The sequence below is a fragment of the Scylla paramamosain genome, chromosome 38 (assembly GCF_035594125.1).
Source record: "Scylla paramamosain isolate STU-SP2022 chromosome 38, ASM3559412v1, whole genome shotgun sequence".
Classification (NCBI taxonomy): Eukaryota; Metazoa; Arthropoda; class Malacostraca; order Decapoda; family Portunidae; genus Scylla; species Scylla paramamosain.
Genome location: NC_087188.1, coordinates 5,478,071 through 5,492,174, shown reverse-complemented (window position 1 = coordinate 5,492,174; position 14,104 = coordinate 5,478,071).

The following is a 14,104-nucleotide window of genomic DNA, read 5'->3' as shown; positions in this document are numbered from 1 at the left end:
AAACATGCGATTTTTGTTTTATTGAGAAACAAAATAACACTACTAAAAACGTGTATTTTCAATATTTTGAGTATGTTAGGTAAAAGAAAATTAATTGAAAGTTTAAAAAATTCATTTAAATTCATTTAAATTATGAAACGATATTAGAAGAAACGTGTATTATCAGTGTCTCTTAGTTTCTTAAGTTCCAAAACACTTAAACGCGTGAATACCACTTTTTTTTTTTTTATGAAGAAAAAGAAAAACAGCATTACCAAAAATGTCTGTTTTGATATCTTTTTCCATTGTTAGGTACCAAAAGGCCAAAATGCATGCAAAATGCCCTATATGGGGAAAGGAAAGGACATTACGAGAAATGTGTATTATGAGTGATTTTCAGATTCTTAGGTACCAACTCTAAAACGCGAGAATAGCGCTCTATGTGGAGAAACAGAACATTACTAAAAATGTTTACTTTAAGTGTTTTTCACTTTGTTAGGTTCCAAAACGTCAAAATGCATGCAAGGAACTCTATATGGTGAAACGAAATATGACAAGAGACATGTCGTTTGTGTGTTTTTAGCGTGTTAGGCAGCAAAACGTTAAAAAGCATAAAAAAACGATCCTATATGGGAACACAAATCTGCTATATAGAATGAACTCTATATAGCACAAAACGCTAAAACACATAAATAACACTCTATATTATGAAAACAGAATAAGATTACCAAAAGCGTGGATCAGAGTATTTCACAGTGTTAGGTATCAAAACTGCAAAATGCATGCAAAGCACTCTCTACACGAAAAAGAAACGACATTTCCAGAAATGTGTCTTTTGAGTGTGCATGATCGTGTTAGGTACCATCACGCTAAAGAGCAGGTAAAGCAACCTATATGGGAAAACAGAACATTATCAAAAACGTGTATTTTGAGAGTTTTGAGGCTCTTAACTAACGAAACACTAAAACGGACGAAAATACACAGTTCATGCAGAATCACATTAACTTTACCGAAAACGTTTGAGTGTTTTTTGAGCTTGATACATACAAAAACGGAAAAATACATGGAAAGGAAAGAACATTGCGAGAAACATATATAATATGGGTTTTATAGCTTTTTAGGTCTTAGGTACCAAAACGCTAAAACGTATGAAGAGCATTTTATAACATTGTTTGGAACCAAAACGTGAAAATGCATGAAAAGCACGCTATATCGGGAAAGTAAACGAGGTTTCAAGAAACGTTTATTTTTTGGTGTTTCTAAGTGTGCTAGGCACCAAAACGATTGAAAGCATAAAAAAAAGCACCTCTGTGGGAAAACAAAACATTACCAAAAACTCCTCTTTCACTGTATTAAATCTAGTTACGTACCAAAATACTAAAACGCATGCAATGGAAAACCAGAACAACATTATAAAAAATACGTATTTTGAGTGTATTTCACATTATTAGGTATCAAAATACCAAAATCCATGGAAAATAAATAATATTTACAGATTCATGTCTTTTTTCTGAGTATGGAAAGCATGGAAAGCCCTATATATCGGAAAACAAAACATTATAAAAAACGTTGTCTTTTTAGTGTTTTTGAGCGTGTTAGACACCCAAACGCTTAAAAGAATGGAAATAACCTTATAAGGGTTATTTCCCTATAATAGTTTAATTTCACCAAAAACGTGTGTTTTGAGTGTTTTGAGCTTGTTACGTAGAAAAATAATAAAATGCATGCAAAGTTTTCTATATAAGGAAAAGAAAAGACATTACGAGAGACGTGTATTTTAAGAGTTTTTGAGCTACTTAAGTACCATCTTGCTAAAACGCACGAATAGCTCTCTAAATGAAGAAACAAAACATTACCAAAATAATGTATTTTGAATGTTTTCATTTTACTAGGTATCAAAACGCCAAAATGTATGCAGAGCTATCTATATAGTCAAATGAAACAAAATTCCCAGAAATGTGTCTTTTGATTGTTTTTTAGCATGTTAGGCACTAAAACGCTAAAAAGCCTGGAAATCACCCTATTAAGAAAAATGCGTCTGTTAAGTGTTTTGAACTTTTTGCATACGAAAAAAGGAAAATCCATGGAAATCACCATTTACAAAAGAAACAGAATAACATTACCAAAAATAAGTTTTTTTTTTTTTTTTTTTTGGAGTGCTTTTGAGCTTCTTATGTAGAAGATCGAGAAAATGCATGCTAAGTACGTTTAATGGGGAGTCGAAAAGACATTACGAGAAACGTTTATAATGATTGTTTTTTAAGCTTCTTAGATACCAAAACGCAAAAACAAATTAATACCACTCTATATGGAAAAACAACAACATAAAAAAATCTGTTTCGAGTGTTTTCATATTGTTAAAAACCAATTCGTCAAAATATTTACAAAGATCACTATATGGACAAACGAATCGACATTACTAGAAACGTGTCTTTTGAGTGTTTTTTTAAGCGTATGAAGCACCAAAACGCTAAAAGACATAAATGACGGTATATGGGAATACAAAATATTACAAAAAACGTGTCTTTTGAGTGTTTTTGAACGTCTTATGTACCAAAAGGCTAAAAACGCATGCAAAACCTCATTTATCAAGAAACAGAATATTGTTACCAAAAATAAGTATTTTAAGTATTTTTTATCTCGTTATCAAGAAAAGCCCAAATGCATTTAAAGTATCCTAAATGGGAAACGAAAAGACATAACGAGAAACGTCTTATGAGCGTTTTTGAGCTTCTTAGTTTCCAAATTGTGAAAAGGCGCTGAAAACACTGTATATAGAGGAACAGTACAATATTACTATAAAGTGTATTTTGCGTGTTTTTAACATTGCTGGTTACCAAAACGCCATAATGTATTCAAATGCACTTATACATGTATGGGGAAATGTTTTTCACACTGGTAGACACCAAAACGCTAAAATGAATGGAAAGCAACCTATTTGTGGAAAGAAAACGACAAGTCTTTTGTTTTTTTCTGAGAGTGTTACCCATCAAAAAATCACGGAATGCACTTTATATTGAAAACGAAACATTACCAAAAAACGTCTCTTTTTAGCTTTTTTGAGCTACTTACGTATCAAAACTAGATTCCTTGAAACGTGCCTTATGCTTATGAATATCCTAGTCACAAAAACTCTAGAAAAGTATGGAAAGCACCCTATATGGGAAAACCAAACAACATTAACAAAAACGTCTCTTTTTAGCGTTTTTGAGCGTCTTGCGTATCAAAACACTAAAATGCATGGAAAACACCTTTTACGGAGAAATAGAATAACTTTACCAGAAACAAGTATTTTCAGTATTTTTGTATTTTTTTTTTTTTTTTACGTAGAAAATACAAAATGTTTGCAAAGTATCATATAAGGGGAAACGAAAAGACATTACGAGGAAAGTGTATTTTAGTGTTTTTAACTTGTTACGTAAGAAGAATTTATATTCAAACACGATAATACGTATGGAAATCGCCATTTATTGAAAAAACACAATGACTCTACGAAAATCGTGTTTTTAACTTATTACGTAAGAAAACAGGGTTATTAAGCTATTTATGTACCAAAACGATAATACGTATGGAAAACGTTATTTATTGAAAGCATTGACTACAAAAATCGTGTATTTTACGTGTTTTTAAGCCAAATTGCATGGAAAGTACCTCATTTAGAGAAACAAAAAAGCATTATGAGAAACGTGTATCATGAGTGTTTTTGACCTTATGTAACAAAACGCTGAAACGCGCGAATTGCAATCTATATGGAGAAACATAAATTTGTTTTGAGTGTTTTTTTTTTCACATTTTTAAATACCAAAACGCCAAAATGCACGTAAAGTACCCACTAATGAAAAATGAAAAGACAGGAATATATCTTTAGGATTATGTGTTTATGAGATTGTTAGCCACCAAAAAGTTAAAATACATAGAAAGCTCCCAATACGGGAAAAAAAATCAGTATTACCGAAAACATGTCTTATGAGAGTTTTTCAGCTACATAAAGTACCAAAACGGTAAAACGTATGCAAAACGCATTTTTTTTTTTTTTTTTGAAGAATCAGAATAACATTACTAAAATCAAATATTTTGAGTATTTTTTAGCTTATTACGTAGAAAAACGTCAAAATGAATGAAAAGCACCCTATATGAAGAAATGAAAAAAAAACACTACGAGGAACGTGTATTATGAGTGTTTTGAGCTTCTTAGGTACCAAAAAAAAAAAAAAGCATGAATAGCACTCTATACGGAAAAACAAAACAATATTACTAAAAAGAGTATTTTGAAGGTATTTCACACGCAAAAATCCATAAAAAAAAAAGCAAACATTCAATATGGGGAAAGGAAATATTTCCAGAAACGTGTGTTTTGAGTACTGATGTGCGTATTAGATAATAAAACACTTAAAAGCAAAAAAATCACCGTCTATAACAACACAAGACAACATTACCAAAATTGTGTCTTTTGACCTATTTCCAAAAAGCTTAAAAAATCCAAAACGCCCTTTAAGGAAAAATACAAGAGCATTACAAGAAACAAGCATTCTTTTTTTTTATCTTTGTCGTAAAAAACGCCAAAATCCAAGGGGAGTAATCTATACGGGGAAACGAAGGAACATTACGATAAGCGTGTATTATAAGAGTTTCTGAGCTTCTTAGGTATCATAATGCTAAAACGCATGAATAGCACTCTATATAGAGAAACAGAATAATATTACCAAAAATGTGTATGTGTTAGGCATGGGTAAAGTAAACGAGATTTCTAAAAAAATATCTTTTATGAGTTTATGAGCGTGTTAGGCACCAAAACGCAAAAAAAAATATGGAAACCATCGTATATGGGAATACAAAATAACATTACAAAAAACGTGTCTTTTGAGTGTTTTCAGCTACTTAGGTACCAAAACACTAAAAAAAATATATATATAAAAAATGAAAACACTCTTTTATTACCAAAAAACAAATATTGTGAGTGTTTTTCAGTTTATTACCTACATAAACGCCAACATATATGGAAAGTACTTTATATGAGGAAATGAAAAGACATTACTAGAAATGATTGCTATAAGAATTTTTAAGATTCTTAGGTACCACAATGGAAAAACGTATGAATAGTACTCTATATGGAGAAAGAGAAAATATTACGAAAAAAGTTTATTTTCACACTGTTAGGTACCCAATCGCCAAAATGTACGCAAAACATTTGTATATGAGGAAAGGAAACGATATTTCCCGAAACGTGTTTCTGAAGTGTTTATGAGCGGGCTAGGCACAAATTAAAAAAACATGGAAAGCTCCCTATATAGGAAAACAAAGCAACATTACCAAAAACCTATCTTTTCATTTTTTTTGAGCTACATAAGTACCAAAACGCTGAAACGCTTCCAGAAAAATTCTTCATGGAAAAACAGTATAACTATCCCAAAAACGAGTATTTTGAATGTTTTTAGCTTGTTATGTAGAACAATGCAAAACTGCACGCAAAGTACTCTGTGTGGGGAAACGAAAGGACATTACGAGAAAAGTGTTTTACATGAGATATTACATTTCTACGTACCATAATACTAAAATGCATGACAAGCACTCTATATGCACAAACAACAATACAAAGATACTAAAACGCCAAAATGCGTGAAACAAACGACTTTATCAGAAATGTGTCTTTTGAGTATTTATCACCGTGTCATGTTGCCCAAAATGTCTGTCAGCTGCAGGTTGAGGTCTCCCGTTAACCAAAATAAATGAATAAAAGGAAAAGGAAATAAATAAATATAAATAAATATAGAAAATAAAGTAATAGAAAGGTAAATGAGTAAATAGATTAAAATAAATAAATAAATAAATAAACGATGCCGGTGCCGATAACGATGCGATTTTCACGATAACGAAGCGGATTTCACGATAACGATGCAGTTTTCACGATAACAATGCAGTTTTCAATAAGACGCGGGAATCAATTTAAACGAAGCGAGTTTCATAATAACGATGCGGTTTTCACGATAACGAAGCAATTTTCACGATAACAACGCGGGAATCACATTAAACGAAGCGAGTTTCACGATAACGATGCGATTTTCACGATAACGAAGCGAGTTTCACGATAACGAAGCGGAAATCACATTAAACGAAGCGAATTTCACGATGACGACGCGGGAATCGCATTAAACGAAGCAAGTTTTCACGAAGTGTTGGGGCAGTGGCGCTGCAACCCTCCAGCCCCTCACACTGAACAATAGGTCATTAGAAAGACAATTTTGACAAACTCACCAGTCACTGCCATGGAAGGCGCACTCTTCTCCCCAAAAGAGGTCCCTCGCATGGCAGTGTTTGGGGCTTGATGGAGGCCAATTTACTCCTTTGTAGTTAGGTCCTGAACGCTAATTTTTGATGAACTACTACACACAATTCACCAGACACTGTCACGGAAGGAGGAGCCCGTATCTCCCCATCAGGGCTTCAGTGGTGGCAGTATCTGGTGGTTGGTGCGTAGTGTTAACGATGGCCTCTTGTTGAGTGTGAGGGGCTGGAAGTGGACGATCATATCTTAATAAGGAGGTAAAGGAGGAGCGGGACTTGCTGCCCGATCCCCGCCCTGGGCCCCGGGTGGAACCAGACAGCCACCCTCCCCTCCAGAACGCTCCCCCTGTCCTCCACGGGCCGGAACGAATTTTGGATGGTAAGTTTCCGAATCGAGATTGAATTTTGCGATGAATATTAAATCGTCGTCAGTACATGAGAAGTGGTGTTGGTTGACGCGAGAGAGAAAATTGGTTCATCAGTGAGGCAAGACGAGGTTGTACCTCTGAGTGCCATGCGTATCAATGTGTCTCTCATAATAGCAATGATTTATTTAGGGCAATGACTTCAGCTTGCCTACAGTGCGCATTTGAGGCGAGTTAGAAATAAATAAATCTTGGACGATATTATATGTGATTTTTAGATACAGTCATCGCATAACACTACTGATAACATGTTGGAATTGACAGGAAACAGGACAACTAATTGTCCCGGTATCTCTCTCTCTCTCTCTCTGTCTGTCTCTCTCTGGCTTTCATTTCTTACCTACCTCCTTCCTTCCTCCCTCTTCCTTCCCTCCCTTCCTTTCTTAATCTATATCCTCATTCACATATCTCTTGTACTTCATCCCTCCCTTCCCCCATTCTTCCTTTATTATCCATGAGATCCCTTCCTTCTTTCACTTTGCTTCCTCTCCTCTTCCCTCACTCAAAGAAGGAAATATCACGTCTCCACCTTCCTTCCCCTTTTCTTTCTTTCCTCTTCACTCCAAACAAGCGGATTTGAAACCTCCTCTCTCTCTCTCTCTCTCTCTCTCTCTCTCTCTCTCTCTCTCTCTCTCTCTCTCTCTCTCTCTCTCTCTCTCTCTCTCTCTCTCTCTCTCTCTCTCTCTCTCTCTCTCTCTCTCTCTCTCTCTCTCTCTCTCTCTCTCTCTCTCTCTCTCTCTCTCTCTCTCTCTCTCTCTCTCTCTCTCTCTCTCTCTCTCTCTCTCTCTCTCTCTCTCTCTCTCCTTCCACCACCACCCTTCCTTCTTTCCCTACTTCCTTTCCTTCACTATTCCCATCCAACATACAAGCGAATTCTCTCTTCTTCCTCTTGGTTTGAGATTTCTGTCAAACTTTTAAAAGGCTATGTTCCTCACCTTCCTTCCTTCCTTCCTTCGCTCCTTCCTTCCTTCCTTCCTTTGTTGCTTCCTTCCTTCTTTTATTCGCTTACTTTAATCCTTTACACACTCTTTCTTCCTTCTGTCACTCATTTTCTTACATTCACTTGGTCTTTCTTCCTTCAATCCTTACTTTCCTTCATTTCTTACTTTCTCGCGTGTTACTTTTTTAACTACCACTCGCTCTTCTTTCCTTTCTTCTTTTCTTCGTTTCTTCCTTTTTCGTATTTTTAACTCACTCGCTCTTCTCTCCTTCCTTAATTCACTTGTATTTTTTAAAACTCTCTCTCTCTCTCTTTCTCTCTCTCTCTCTCTCTCTCTCTCTCTCTCTCTCTCTCTCTCTCTCTCTCTCTCTCTCTCTCTCTCTCTCTCTCTCTCTCTCTCTCTCTCTCTCTCTCTCTCTCCTTGCTTGCTGTGGTGTTAATACTTATTAAGTTAATCAAACGTGAGCCTTCACCGCTCCAGATTGCCAGCGTGAGGGAGAAAAACGAGGGAACAATTACACTAGATGAAGAATTGTATGAGAAAAAGGATAATAATTTGGGTGATCCAAGTTATGAAGATGACATCAAGGAAAGTTATTTTTATTATTATTATTATTAACATTATTATTATCATTATTATCATTATTATTATTACTATTATTATTATTATTATTATTATTATTATTATTATTATTATTATTATTATTATTATTATTATTATTATTATCATTATTATTATTATTATATTTTTATTATTTTTATTTTTTTTTATATGGTTTACTATATTTCTGCTTCCGGTGCTCAGGTGACATTAGGGAGCCAGGTGTGCATGGAGTGAGTTTTGGAGTGAATGAAAATTAAGGTCCTGATAATTTCAAGTGACATAAATCTAAAATAAGGGATCATTATTATTATTATTATTATTATTTTTTTTTTAAGAATATAAAAAAACATAAGAAGTAAGGGAAGCTCTACATTGAGAAACAGATCAACATTACCGGAAAACGTGTATTTTGAGTGATTTTCACATCAGTAAGTACCAAAACGACGAAATTCATGCCCTATATGGGGAAAGAACGAAAAATCCCAGAAACGTGTTGTGTGAGTTTTTTTTTTTTTTATAGTGTGAGCCATAAAAACGTAAAAAGAAATCATAGAAATCACCTTATATGGGAATACAAAGAAAAAAAAAGAAAAATTTGTCTTTTGAGTGTTTTTGAGGCTATCAGAAAGCTAAAGCACATACAAAACACTCTTTATGGAAAAACAGATTAACATTACCAATGACAAGTATTTGGAGTTTTTCAGCTTGTTACGTACAAAAGCGACAAAATGCATGCTAAGTACTATATATGCGGAAAAAGAAAAGAAATAAAGAGAAACGTGTATTATAGTTGTTTATGAACTTCATAGGTTCCGGAACGCTAAAATGCAGGAATAGCATTATATATGTATTTCGATAACAAAAAAAAAAAAAAAAAAAACGTGAAATTTTGTGTGTATTTCACACGCCAAAATGCATGCAAAGTATCCTATATGGAAAAAAGGAAACGACATTTCCAGTAAGGTGTCTTTAGAGTGTATATGAACGTGTTAGGTACCAAAACGCTAGAAAGCATTGAAAACACCCTATATGCGAGAGGAAAATATTACAAAAAACGTCTCTTTTAAGTGTTTTGAGCTACTAACCAAAACCAAAAACACATGCAAAAACGCTTTGTGGAAAAACAAAATATCCTAACCAAAAGCAACTATTAGAAGTGTGGTTGAGCTTGCTACGTAAAACGAAGTCAAAATGCATGCAAAGTGTATTATGAGCGTTTTTGAGCTTCTTAACTACCAAAATTCGAAAAAAAACTTTAATAACACTCTATAATGAGAAATAGATTACCAAAAAAACGTGTAATTTGAGGCTTTAGCTCATTCTTAGGCATCAAAACTCGAAAATGCATAGGAAGTCCCTTACATGAAGAAACGAAACAACATTCCAAGAAAAAAGTATTTCGAGTGTTTTTGTGCAGGCTAGGCGCCAAAGCTTTAAGAAGCACGGAAAGCACTTTATATAGGAATAGAAAACAAAATTATCAAAGATGTGTCTTTTGAGTGTTTTCAGTTTCTTATGTACCAGAACCCTGTATGGAGAAACAGGATAATATTACCAAAAAAAAAGAAAAAAAAACATTTTGAATGTTTTTGAGCTTCTTACGTTGAAAAATACCAAAAAAAAAGCATGAAAAGGGGAAAACGAAAAGACTTTCCAAGAAGCGTGTATTGTGAGTGTTTTTGAGATTCCTCGGTACCAACACATGAGAACACATAAATAGCACTCAATGTGGGGAAAAAAAAAAAAAAGAAAACTACCAAAAATCTGTATTTTAGTGTATTTCACATTTATAGATAACAAATCGCAAAAATGCATGCCGATCACCCTATATGTAAAAAAATAAATAACATTTACATAAAGGTTTAAAACGCATGAATAGTACTCTATATCAAGAAACAGAGAGAAAAAAAGAACGTGTAATTTCAGTGTATTTCACATTCTTAGATGCCATATCGTGAAAATACATATAATTTACCCTATATGGCGAAACAAAAAGTGATTAAGAAAATCGCACATTATGAGTGTTTTTGAGTTTCTTAGGTACAAAAACGCTAAAACATATGAATCTAGTTACGCACAAAAAAACATGGAAAAAAACCCTATAAATTAAAACGAAACAATATTACCAATATTGTGTCTTTTTTTGGATTTACTTACGTAATAAAACGCCGAAACCCATACAAAAAAAAATAAATAAATAAAAAAAATAAAATAAAAATAAAAATAAATAGATAAAATAAATAAATAAATAAAAATAAATACTGAGAAACAGTATACCTTTACCAAAAACCGTGTATTTTAAGATTTTTTGAGTTTGTTATATAAAAAAAAAGCAACATTACCAAAAACATATCTCTGAAGTGTTTAGGACCTTCTTAAGTCCAAAAAAGAGCTAAAAGGCATGCACAACTTTCTTATTGAGAAAAAGAATAACATCACCGAAAACATGTCTTTTGAATGTCTTTTGGAGCGGGTTCGGCACAAAAGCACAAAAAGGATGAAAAACACTCTATAGCTATATATATATATATATATATATATATATATATATATATATATATATATATATATATATATATATATATATATATATATATATATATATATATATATATATATATATATATATATATATATATATATATATATACATTTATATATATTACCTAGACACGTTGTCTTTTTTAGATGCTTACGTACCAAAACGCTTAAATGCATTCAAAACACTGTTTAAAATGCAAAACAAAATAACTTTACCAAAAACGTGTATTTTTAGTGTTTATGAGCTTTTTACGTAAAAAAAAAAAAACACTAAAATATAAAGTACACCACATCGGAAAAGAAAAGAACATTACGCAAGACGTGTATTTTGATTTTTTTTTTTCTTTCGAGCTTCTTAGGGAACAAAACGCTTAAACGCATAAATAGCTCTCTATTTGGAGAAACAGAACAACATTACAAAAATTGTGTATTTTGAGTGTTTTTCACAGAAAACAAAACGCCAAAATACATGTAAAGCGCTCTCTATGGTGAAATAAAACGACATTACAGGAAACATATCTTATGAGTGTTAGACAACATAACGCTAAAAATCATAGAAAGGACTCGATATGGAAAAAAACAAAACATCATTACCAAAACTGTTCCTTTTCAGTGTTTTGAGGTACCTATGAAAAAGCTTAAAACATGGAAAATCCCCTTGATCGTGACACAGAGTAACATTACCAAAATTAAATATGAAATGATTGTTTTTGAGATTCTTACATTGCCAAAATGCATGTATAGTATACTATATAGGTAACCAAAAGGACCTAACGAGAAACGCGTATTTGGAGTGTTTTCGAGCTTGTTAGGTAACAAAACGCGAAAACGCGTTTAAATAGAACTCTATATAGACAAACAGAACAACATTGTCAAAAACTTGTATTTTGAGTGTTTTTTACATTGTTAGGTACCAAAACGGTAAAATTCAAGCTAATCACCCTATATAGGAAAACAATGTGAAATTACCAGAAGCGTGTCTTTTTAGTTTTTTTTTTTTTTTTTTTTGCGTTTTAGGCACCAAAACGCTAAAATACATGGAGAGCACCCTATTTTCAATAAAAAAAAAACAGCTTGGTTTACCAAAAAAGGTTTCGTCTGAGTGTTTGATTGTCTGACGTACCATATCGCTAAAATTCATGCAAAACACCCGTTATGGAGAAACTGAATAATATTACCAAAAATGTATATTATGAGTGTTTTTTTTTTTTTAGCTTATTAGGTACAGAAACGGCAAAATGCACGAAATATAACCTATATGGTGAAACATAACAAGATTATGAATGTTATTGAAGTCCTTATTTGAAAAAAAAAAACGCTCAATAGCACTCTATATGAAGAAAAAGAATAACACCATCAAAAACGTATTATGAATGTTATTCATATCATTATGTACGAAAACGCTTAAATTCATGCAAAATATCCTCGATTTAACAACGGAAAGACATTACGAGAAAAGTGTGTTATGAATGGTTTTCAGCTTCTTAATGTCCAAAACTCAGAAACTCTTTAGGAACATTATATATGGGGAAACAGATCAACATTACGAAAAACGTGTATTTTGAGTCTTTTTTTGTATTGTTAGGTACCAAACATCCATAATGTATTCAGTTCACCGTATATAGGGGAAAAAAATTACATTTCCACATACATGGTTTTGGAGTGTTTATGAGGATTTTGTACACCAAAATGCTAAAAAGCATAACCCTATAATTATACGAATACCAAAGAACATTACGAAAAACGTGTCTTTTGAGTGTTTTGAGCTTCTTACGTACCAAAATTCTAAAACACAAGCAAAACACCTTTAATAGAGAAAGAATAACATTTCCAAAAACTAGTATTTTTAGTGTTTTGAGCATGTTACGGATAAAAACGATGCAATTTATTAAAAATTCCCTATACCGGATAATGAAAGAACATTACTTGAAATGGATATTATAAATGTTCCTTATGTACCAAAACGCTAAAACCCATGAAAAACACTCTATATGGAAAAAAAAAAAAAATATATATATATGTATATATATATATATATATATATATATATATATATATATATATATATATATATATATATATATATATATATATATATATATATATATATATATATATATATATATATATATATATATATATATATATATATATATATATATATATATATATATATATATATATATATATATATATATATATATATATATATATATATATATCTTGAAAAGGTTATATCTTGAAAGGTTTTGACATTTTCTGTTAATGAAGGAGTTTTTGGTTAGTTGGAGAACAGACTTGGCATGGTTCCGGGCAAAAATATAAAGTTCATGAGATTCTGTTGATGGAAGGCTTAAGTACCTTTTGTGGGCCACCTCTCTATCATGTATAGCACGAGAACAAGCTGAACCAAGGTTTAGAAGGTTTAGGACGAGAAAAAGAGTGAGGAATGTACGCCTCCATGCCAGACACTATCACCTCTGTTATGGAGTGATAGGACAAGATAAAGATATGAGATTGTGATCGGAGGAGCCCAACGGAGAAGAAAGGGTGACAGCATAAGCAGAAGGATTAGAGGTCAGGAAAAGGTCAAGAATGTTGGTCGTATCTCCAAGACGGTCAGGAATACGAGTAGGGTGTTGCACCAATTGCTCTAGGTCATGGAGGATAGCAAAGTTGTAGGCTAGTTCACCAGGATGGTCAGTGAAGGGAGAGGAAAGCCAAAGCTGGTGGTGAACATTGAAATTTCCAAGAATGGAGATCTCTGCAAAAGGGAAGAGGGTCAGAATGTGGTCCACTTTGGAAGTTAAGTAGTCAAAGAATTTCTTATAGTCAGAGGAGTTAGGAGAGAGGTATACAGCACAGATAAATTTAGTATGAGAATGACTCTGTAGTCGTAGCCAGATGGTGGAAAACTCGGAAGATTCAAGAGCGTGGGCACGAGAGCAGGTTAAGTCATAAACATAAACGCAGCATCCAGCTTTGGATCGAAAATGAGGATAGAGAAAGTAGGAGGGAACAGAAAAGGGGCTACTGTCAGTTGCCTCAGACACCTGAGTTTCAGTGAGGAAAAGAAGATGAGGTTTAGAAGAGGAGAGGTGGTGTTCTACAGATTGAAAATTAGATCTTAGACCGCGAATGTTGCAGAAGATAATGAAGAAAAAGTTGAGGGGGTTGTCAAGACACTTAGGGTCGTCGACAGAAAGGCAGTCCGACCTGGGGACATTTATGGTCCCCTCCCCAGATGGGAACTCCGAGGCTGGTGTAGGAGTCGCCATGATTTTAAAATTTTTGAGTGAAGGATGTGTGTTTTATTAGGTGCTTGTAGTTTTG